Raw genomic sequence first — 9,854 nt, forward strand, 5'->3', positions numbered from 1 at the left:
ATTCAACCATATCATAGATCACGCACTAAAAAACACTGAAGCTTATATATTGTTCTTTCAAAAATTCAATCACTTCGCACTAACATTTAACTTCCTCACACCGAAGGAAAGAGATAATAACAGTTCACGCGAAGTCATGTTATAAACAAAACTAACCTACACGTACACATATAATAAAATTATACAAGGACTCTATATACACAGTTCAATATTCCGTAAACCACCCTACCGCTTTATGTTCATAACTCAGAATACACATGATCCTATTTCTTAAACTTCACATACTGCATCAAATCAACCAACTTGCACGGCATCCTCAGAATTTACGATCCTATTCGACAGATGCACGTATTTTTCCCAATGACTACACTTTCCCACTAGACGACGCCCGACCCATCATCATTCCCCAAGAATATATACAGCCCATTGAAGTTGCCTGCTAGAAAATATTAACCGCACTTAACTTAATCAAAAACTTTTTAACCTCACTCAGAATACCAGCCATGAGTTTTCAGCTACCAACGAAGAAGAGGATATCATCAAACCGCTTGAATTTCTTCGGCCATTGCTTTGTCATAAAAACTTAATACGAATGCTTGCTAAGCTTTTAGTAATATCTGACACCATCAAAATTAACTTCCCCATGGATTTTTCCCTGAACCCGACCCCTAGTAGGTATGAAGTTTATTATTATCACTAACACAAATTAATAAGACACTCAACCTTCCTACACGTGTGTTTCGCATTTCTTTTTTAAGTTTCACCAGGCACTCATCTAAAGATAAAAAAAAAATTCTTCTTCAACTTTTAAAATTTTTCCTAGCCATGTCAATAAATAACTTTAGCGAAGTAAAATGGTGAGTCTGTAGTAAAATTCAAAAATTAGGTAGTTAACTATTAGGGCAAAATAAATTAAGTAAAACTAGACTTTTTCTATCTGCGTCTTTTGTAAAGACTATTTCTCTTTACTCGCCCACAGTTCACGCACTCTTACCACCAAAACTAAGTATCTCGCCCACGTAAAATTGTTTAAAAAGTGAACTCCAGTTTTAGAACCAAAGTGATAACAAGTCTAATTTGTTTTCACACGTTTCAAAAATTCCTTTAACCCGATTGGAAGGAGTTATAAGTAAGCTGAAACGAACCAACGCAGCTTACTAATGCCACAAAACCAAATGCATGTATAAGAAAGTTCCACGATACCCAAACCAGATTGAACCCAGATTAAGACTGGATAAATTATTCTTTTGAAACCCACTTTCAAGTTTTATTAAAACAACTGAGAACACAAAAACTCAAAAAAAACTAAAAAACAACAATTCCATTTCGATAAAAGGACACAACCAAAAATAAAAAAGATAAAAAATACCTGAACAAAAAGTTGAATACGAAAAGACACTCTGCTCAAAGAGATGTAAAGTTTTACTCCCTCAGCTAGCTCATCTACCAGTAGGACGTCCTGAGCATGCTCTCTAGCCGGCCTAACCCATCGCACTACACCAGGCTTATGACACGCACTCCTCTTTTTGACGAGAGTTGCTCTAGATTGAGCGAATCTTTAAAATGACCAACAATAAATAAAAACACTTTTGCGAAAACAACTAATAATTGTCCTAACTAAACAAGATATAGATATAAATATGCAATGTAAAATGATTTCATAGAGTTTAGGAACGAGCAGCGAAGGGAGCAGCAAAACTCGACAACCTTCTGATTTTGGATTGTCAAATCTTTTGGTTTGTTGCCCTAGTCACAACATTTACAGGATTTGAAGTATGGACCCAACATCGTAGCAAACATATTCATTGAAGAAGAACAAAGGTGAATTCGATGTTGACTTCACATACAGATCCTAGTCACTTGGCGCTTGACACAAAAGAATTCAAAATCCATCTCGCACGTAGTCTCGTTCTAGCTGAACGAAACCAACACATCATTGCATAAATCTGAAACTTTGACACGATAACTCAAGACAATCTAGGATATACGAGACCTACTTGTGCAAACCGAGACCCACTTCTGGATCCCCTTCTTTTTGTGAAGACAACTACTCCAAAAAACAAACATCTGTCTCTCCCTCTTCTCTCACGCAGTCACTGCTTCAAAAAGAAACTACTCAAATAAACAAGAAATCTCTGCATCCATCCTTCCCTGTAACAAGCGTTTCAATTTGAAACTCTCTAAGCACCGCATGGGTGGAAAACATTTCAAGACAAGTTTTTATACATAATTATATTATTGATGAAACTATCTTTATCAAAGATTTCTAACTAACCAATCAGGATCTGTAACTACTACTACCAATTATTTGAAACGCTGAAACTATTCAAAGTTTCAGCAACAAAACAAAACAAACACAACAAATAGGCAGTTGTTCTCATTCAAGATATTTCCTGATATCTAACTAGCAAATACCTGTATACACTAGATCTATTGAGACTAGGAGATTTAAGAGTAAGATTAAGATTGGTGTTAGACTAAGAATTCGCCCAAACCTATGCTGCCGAAATTAAGATTGCTTGACGAACAGACCATGTAACTTATCAAAAATTACTCTATGAGTGAGCCACCCCAGACCTAACTTCATCTGGTGCGACCAAGAGTCTCGAACAAGACTTCAACAAATTTACATTTAGCAAAGGAATTAGGATCAAAAATACACCACGAAAGGTTAGATAGTTAAGAATCTTATTAAGTATGTCTCTACGTCTCAATAAGTCTAATCCAATGCTTCAAACGATACGGCAAACACCAGGTCAAAACTCGGTCAACAGACCGAGCCCTATATCGTGACTGCAACGACCACTCTTTCACAAAATTCTCAATGCAGTAGGTTTTCATTCACTAACATAAAATTAAAAATACTTGGAGCAGTAAGATTCATACCCAAGCAAAACACCTCTCAATGATGTATAACCATATTATATAACATAATAACGACTGATAAAAAGAAACAAGTGTCGTTCATTTCATTAAATCTGCAGTAACTTGAAAACTTTTGTAGAAGAAAAATTTATTGAAAAAAAAGTACAAAAATGAGACAGTAAATGAAATTAAAGTTAGTTATAAACTTATAGAAGAATCCTTGTTCTCGAGGATTCACACGCTCATCCCTGCACAATCTAGCTTCCTTGTTTCTCCATCTAAAACATAACCATAACCATATAAAAACTAATATCAATAAAAATTCCTAATTTTTAATTCAGCCCCTTTCAGGTTTCAAACTGATTTGGGATGGAACAAGTGTACATTATTATTAAAAACGAGAATAAAAAAAAATTTCATCAGTCACTGAATACATAAGATTATTTAAGATTATTTAAGACTCTCCTCAAGAAGTAAGGGGGAAGTTGCGTGTGGGTAGAGTCTACCCTTTATATGTATTAGAATTTATCCTCTAGTATGCATTTTTTAATTAATTTGCTTGATAGTGTACAGGTTTTCTTCATGGAGATGGTTTTTTGAATAACCAAGATAAATTTTTTTATTGATGTAAATAGGAATGGCCCACGAAGAAATTCGATCTTACGCAATCCTGGCAGGAAAATTGAGCCGGTGCGATGATTAAAACGGAAAATAGAATTCGGAAACTGCAGGAAGTTAAATGCTCTAATTCTGTTGTGGCTTAATTTATGAACATATTGTGTTGATCTGTATTTGATTATATCAGTGGGAATTCTATGTTTTCCCTCACATATGGGAAATTTTAATGTACCCTTCAAAAAATGTTGTTCGCGGTTCAAAATACCGCTTGAGAAGAACTTGGTCTGATTCAACACGTAGAATTGGAAATTCGCTGTACACAAAACATAATTGACATAGTAATCAGCAACTCACCAGAAGGTTTACTATTTTTCCAAACTACTAAAACTAACTTCAGTGACCAGTATTTTGATTTATTTCCGGCTAGTCAACAGCCTCTTTCAAATGGTGACCTTGACTACACATATCGCGATTTAAAAAAAGTTTTGGGAAAAAAGGATGATTAGTTAGTCTGCAATTAGCACAAAAAGCTCCGACCATATTAAAAAAAAACAGTATATTTTTTTATTAAGTGAGTGTCACTTTTTCTTGAAAATTTTTTTAAAAATCTTCGAATCACGACTAAAAAGTTTTCAATTTGGTAAATCACTCAATACATTCCGATGATTATTTTTGCAACCTGATTTTGCGTCAAAAAAATTAAATCACATCCAATACAACCAAAATCAAAACCACGTTTTCCAAATGGTCAAAACCAAAATCAAAAAATGAGTTTGAGCTGTAACAAAAAAAACACTCTTAAACGAATCATTTTTGACATCAATCATCAATGGTCTGCTTTGTGGACATTTTTAAACGAAATTGTAACTGGCCATGATGCTCAGATGAGGTCGAAAAAAAATTAGAATGAAACCTTCTGTTCTATGACCAAATTTACCAAATTCATGAAAAGAAGAAGCAAAAATTTGACAAATGATTCGAAAAAATCCAGACAGAGAAATCTGAAACCTACAAGTTTAGGAAGTGCAGAAGTGCAACTATTTTTTCATGCAGAAAAAGAAATGAATCTTTTGACAAATATAACAAAATAGTTCAAGATCTCTGTAATTATAAATCAATAGAAATTCTGATGGTCAACAAAGTTTCAACCCTATATCATAAATACTTGCAAAATATACACAAAAAGATGTGGAGAAAATTTTGTTCATTTGCTCTTTGAAATTTTAAAAAAATGCAGATTCTATGTCCGGTGACCGTAGTAATATTTCGAATTCGAGTATCATATAAATATCTTTTGATAGTATGATGGTATGATCTTGCCAAGATTCCCAAGATGAAGTCGATATGGATATCTTGTCAAGATCTTGTCTTGTGAGAAAAGCAAGCATGAGTTTTAAGCAATTGTTTGATCAACTTGAACTTCTCAGCAAGATCTAACCACATGTCACGGTTATCTCATCAACAGCTGGCAAGATCATGTCAGGATATCATGATACTTGGATAAATCAAGAGTAACCAGTATCGTGGTCAGATTTTCCAAGATGAAAACGCTGAGTTATTAACCATCTTTTTAATCTTGGTTCTGATGGATCTCGTAAAATTGGAGATCCTTTGCAAAAAATTGGCAACCAAATTGAGAAAAGAAGCGGTGGAACCCATCAGCCCCATCCCATCTCCTTGGGCACACTACTGAGCTCAGGAATGTATATATAGTAAAATTTCAACGAAAATTATTACTAAAAAGGAAATTCATTGTCATAGTATTTTAACATATCGACAACCATTTCAAATCAAGATTGCGCTTATACGAAGTATTTGTTTACAGATTGCACGCTAGAGTATGAAAGCGAAATTTTCTATTATGATAGAAAACTTTGGGCTAGTGGGATTTATGCGTACGGAGAGGCACCTGGCGATGTGAAGGGCAAACGAGTTCATCTGCCACCTTATCCTCAATTTTTGTCGTTCATTGTGAAAGGTTTGTCTAATTATTGTTAGTGTTAGGTGTTGAAGCTATCGAGAAAGGGTGATTGTTAAGTGGATTTAGTTAGTCGAATTTTCAATCAATCAGAATGCAGCAAAGTTAGAATTCTCAATGGAAACTCTGATGGTATAAACGCCAGCCTAAGGATAAGCCAGCCGATTTATCAATCAGCCCAAAATACGTGAATTTTATATAATAGTTATGTAACAGTTACGAGGTTTATGCAAAACCATTTATGAGGTAACTTTTCGGCTGGCTTATATACGCGAGTCGAGGTGCTTGACACTTGCTTCGACTTTGAAATTCCACGGTCGAGAAGCAATTTTAAGTTGAGCAGAAAGTCGAAACATACCCGATTTTGGACGAGAGAGTCGAAACATAGGTCGAGCACAGTCAAAACATAAGTCGAGCACAGTACAAACATATTGCGAGCACTGGCGAAACAGAAGTCGAGCACGGTCGGAACATATGTCGAGCACAGTCGAAATAGGTCAAGCACTGACGAAACATAAGTCGAGCACAGTCAAAACATAGGTCGAGCACAGTCGAAACATAAGTCGAGCACTGACGAAACATACCTCGAGCACGTTCGAAACACCCCTCGAACACGGTCGACACACCCCTCGAACGCGGTCAAAACATTTCCTTCGAACACGGTCGAACCACCCCTCGAGCACGATCGAAACATACCTCGAGCACCGTCGAAACATAACTCGATAAAGGTACATACCCGGATTGCCAAAAAATGCTAGCCAAACTATTTTTCACTTGCATTTGAAAAATGCAATCGAAAAAAAATTATAAATCTCTACAAAGAGGCAAGAAAAAATGTCGCCCTATCAGATTGATAAAGAAAACTATGAAAAGCTTGTGTCAAAAAACCTAAATTTAAACCTCCAAAATTGAGGTAAAAACTAAACCAGACATTTTTTCACTGAAAGAAATTATACAGAGAAAATTATGTGATGCCAAAATTGCTCTCATATAACCAAAACTGTTTGGGTTTCAAAACAATTTAATATAACTTTTGAAAAAAAAACTTTAAAATGCTTACCATACTACTTTGTACTATGAAAGTTGTATGGTAAGCATTTTTCCATAGCATGCATGTTTCAAACTCTATAATATGATTTTTATAATTCAGAGTTTGTTGCATAGATAAACCTGCGATTTTTTAGAGCTATTTCAGTAATTATTCCGTAGAAAATCATCGCTAAATCTTAAAAATTTTAACTCATTCTAGTAGCTTTCAAATGAGAGTTATAGGTTATAAGCTCTTTAGCTTTAGATTTTTTAAGGATTGATAGCACACAGGTAGCATGCAGGTCAATAAACCTCAAGTTTAGGGGAGTGAACCCCTGTTAGTGCAATATTTTGTCTCATTTCGATAGGTTTTTTATCGCTGTTTCATTGCTGAAAATAAGCCAAATTAGAGATAATTATTGATAAAATTTGCTATTGTGGCAATGAACATCAATAAATCAGCGATGGCAATCGCAGTTTTTTTTCACATTTTTATTGCAAACTTTCAATGTGAGCTCAACCCGGGAGGTCAAACAAACAAGTTTTTAAAAAAGATGGTCGGAAAAGTCGAGAAAGTTGAAACATATCGAACTTTGGTCGATATAGTAGAAACATATCTGAATTGGGTCGAACCAATCCGAACACTTTTTTTGGGTCGAGAAAACCAAAACATAGCAAAATTTGGTCGAGAAAGTTGAAACATACCGAAATGTGAAATTTGGTCAAGAGGTCGACAGATACCGATTTTTGGTCGAGAATGTCGAAACATAAATCAAGGACCTCGATCCGGGCGCTGCGCGCATTTCGGTAGGCTTATCCTTTGACTGGTTTATTTACTCTAAGAAATTCTAGTATTAAACTAATTTACTGTTTTATTTAAAGAGGTGGATATTCTTTAATATACACCAAGGGGGATGGTTATGTAGACTCTGATTTTCTTATAGCTAGTTGTATTAATTGTATTTGTTTCAACTATGTTCAAGTCCGCCAAATAAATTCTGGTGATTTCTTCTGAACATTTTCTCAGTTTCTATCAGCCAATTTAGCGATAGCAGCAAATCAGAGCGCTATTAGAAGTTTTAAGTTCCACGGGTTGACAAAAATGCTTATCATACTATTTCATACTATTTCATAGACCAAAAAAAAATACTATGAAAATAGCATGTTGAGCATTTATTTTTTTAATATTATGAAATATTATGATAGGCATTTTTTACATGGCCTGGAATCAGGGGCGGATCTAGAATTTTCTTCAAAAAATTTTCGAAAATTTGTCGACCTTTTTTTTAGGTCGACCGAATTGATTTTTCGAGCTCTCCCTAAGCACTGTTTAGTCCCTGTTTTGGCCAAACTTTCTGCGCCGCAGGCAAAATTTTGTAAAAAAAAAACAGGCCAAAAAGGTGTTTTTAGAAATTTTGACTAAAAAAATTCGCGTTTTTTCGACGCGCGCTCCCCCCTCAAAATAAGTATATATTGGCGCCAAAGGCGCCTTTAGAAAAACTTTAGGGTCGGTCGGCCAAAAATGTATTGGGTCGGCAGGGGGTCGAATCCCTGAAAATCCCTGAGATAGATGGGGGCGTCCGCGCCCCCCCCCCCCCTAAATCCGACCCTGCCTGGAATTAAACAATAAGCTTTAAATAATGCAATTGTTAACAAAAAAATTGGAAGAAATCAGCATGAATACCATTTTTTAAACAATAAAACTGTATGATAAGCATTTTTTCATACTATGAATTTGTATGACAAGTATTTTTCTTTTATAAACGTCAACCTGGGTCGTTTAAACTTTTTATGCTGCACTGTATTTTGAAATAAACGTAATTCATAACCGCAACCAGAGCGGCAAAAGACTAAGATCAGCAAGACAAAGCATATTCTAGATAGTTTCCGAAAACGCGTTCGGATAAGAATGATTCGACCTCTTGATTATCTCCAGAATGCTTGTAATTCCAATTGCTGCTTCAAATACAATTTTTTTTACAATACGATAGTTATGTAGGTAAAATTTAGAAGTTAAAAGTTTCCCAAAGTTTTGTCTATGAATCTCTCATGACAAAATACAAAAGCTGAAAATTTCCCATCTGATCGATTTTCCCAAAAAGTTATACATCGCCCAGCGTTCATCAGAAGAATCTGTTTATGTATCATGGTTTTTTGAAAAAATTAGATGGGTTGCAAGAATCGATCATCACTGCTCCATAGTTCTAAGTTAGATTTAGACCAATTATCCATGAGAGGGATCTCTTTTACTACCCCCCCCCCCTTTTGCAAGGGGGAGAGACCTGGGAGCACCGACCTTTTGACCGAAGGAAAAGGGGAACCGCTAGATTAAGTTATAGTTGGAATATGTTTTTGAATCAACGAGACCAATACGGATTTTTTCAGATTATAAATAATGTTTCAGGATACTACGCAGAATTCCGATCCAAGATGACGTTTAGAGATGATATTTTGAGTGACGCCCAGAAAACTTTCGACACCTTGAACGAAAAGAATAAATGTTCTAAAAAGACAAAATGCACAGTAGTTTATGTTCACATGCGAATGGCGGATTACACGCATCATATGGAAGCCTTAAAATTAGGACCCGATGTCTTCAACAAGACGAATTACCTGCAAGAGGCTTTTAAACATGTCGACCAAAATCACAAGGTAAACGCGGCAAAATCTTTCAGGCAAATTTCGATTTTAGTTTCCAAACAAAACAATTGGTGTCTGCAGTTTACAAACATGTTTATAAAGGAGGAGCTTCAGTGCTTTGGTGCACTAGCTATGTCGCTTGACAATCAAATGTAGGCGATTCGATGCCCAGCATAATCCATGGGCTTTGCTCGAGGGCGAGGCATTGTTAACCAGCCCAGAAAAATAATTTTAAAAGCATGTAATTCTATTTTAACCAGGAGCGCAAGAGGTATTGTTCGTATAGGGCAGAACAGCTAGCGTGTAGGTATTTTCCTCCTGTACAAAACGTCAACTTAATTAAAAATTTATTCTAAATCTAAGAGTTTCTATTTCAGAATCCAATTTTCTACGTGGTTGGCTTTAAAAACGAAGAGGTTGCTGATTTTTTCAAAAAGAAAGAAAAAGAGTTCAAGCGTTACAAAGTAGTACTGGTGGCTCCACATGAAGAAACGATCCTGCCAAAAAGAAAAACTTTAGCAGGTTGTATTATCGATTATTCTTTTAGTCATCTATTAGTTCAAAAGCTCACGAGAAGGGGGCTGCAATCTCCTACTCGAAATTTATCCTGAAAATTGGGGCAGCCTCAAACCCCCAAACTCCTAAATCCGCTACTGAATTGGTACTTTCAAAATTTATTGACAGAATATTTTTGGGCACCGGAATTTAACCGTCAACATCTCTA

The sequence above is a fragment of the Symsagittifera roscoffensis genome, chromosome 6 (assembly GCF_963678635.1).
Source record: "Symsagittifera roscoffensis chromosome 6, txSymRosc1.1, whole genome shotgun sequence".
NCBI classification, from domain to species: domain Eukaryota; kingdom Metazoa; phylum Xenacoelomorpha; order Acoela; family Convolutidae; genus Symsagittifera; species Symsagittifera roscoffensis.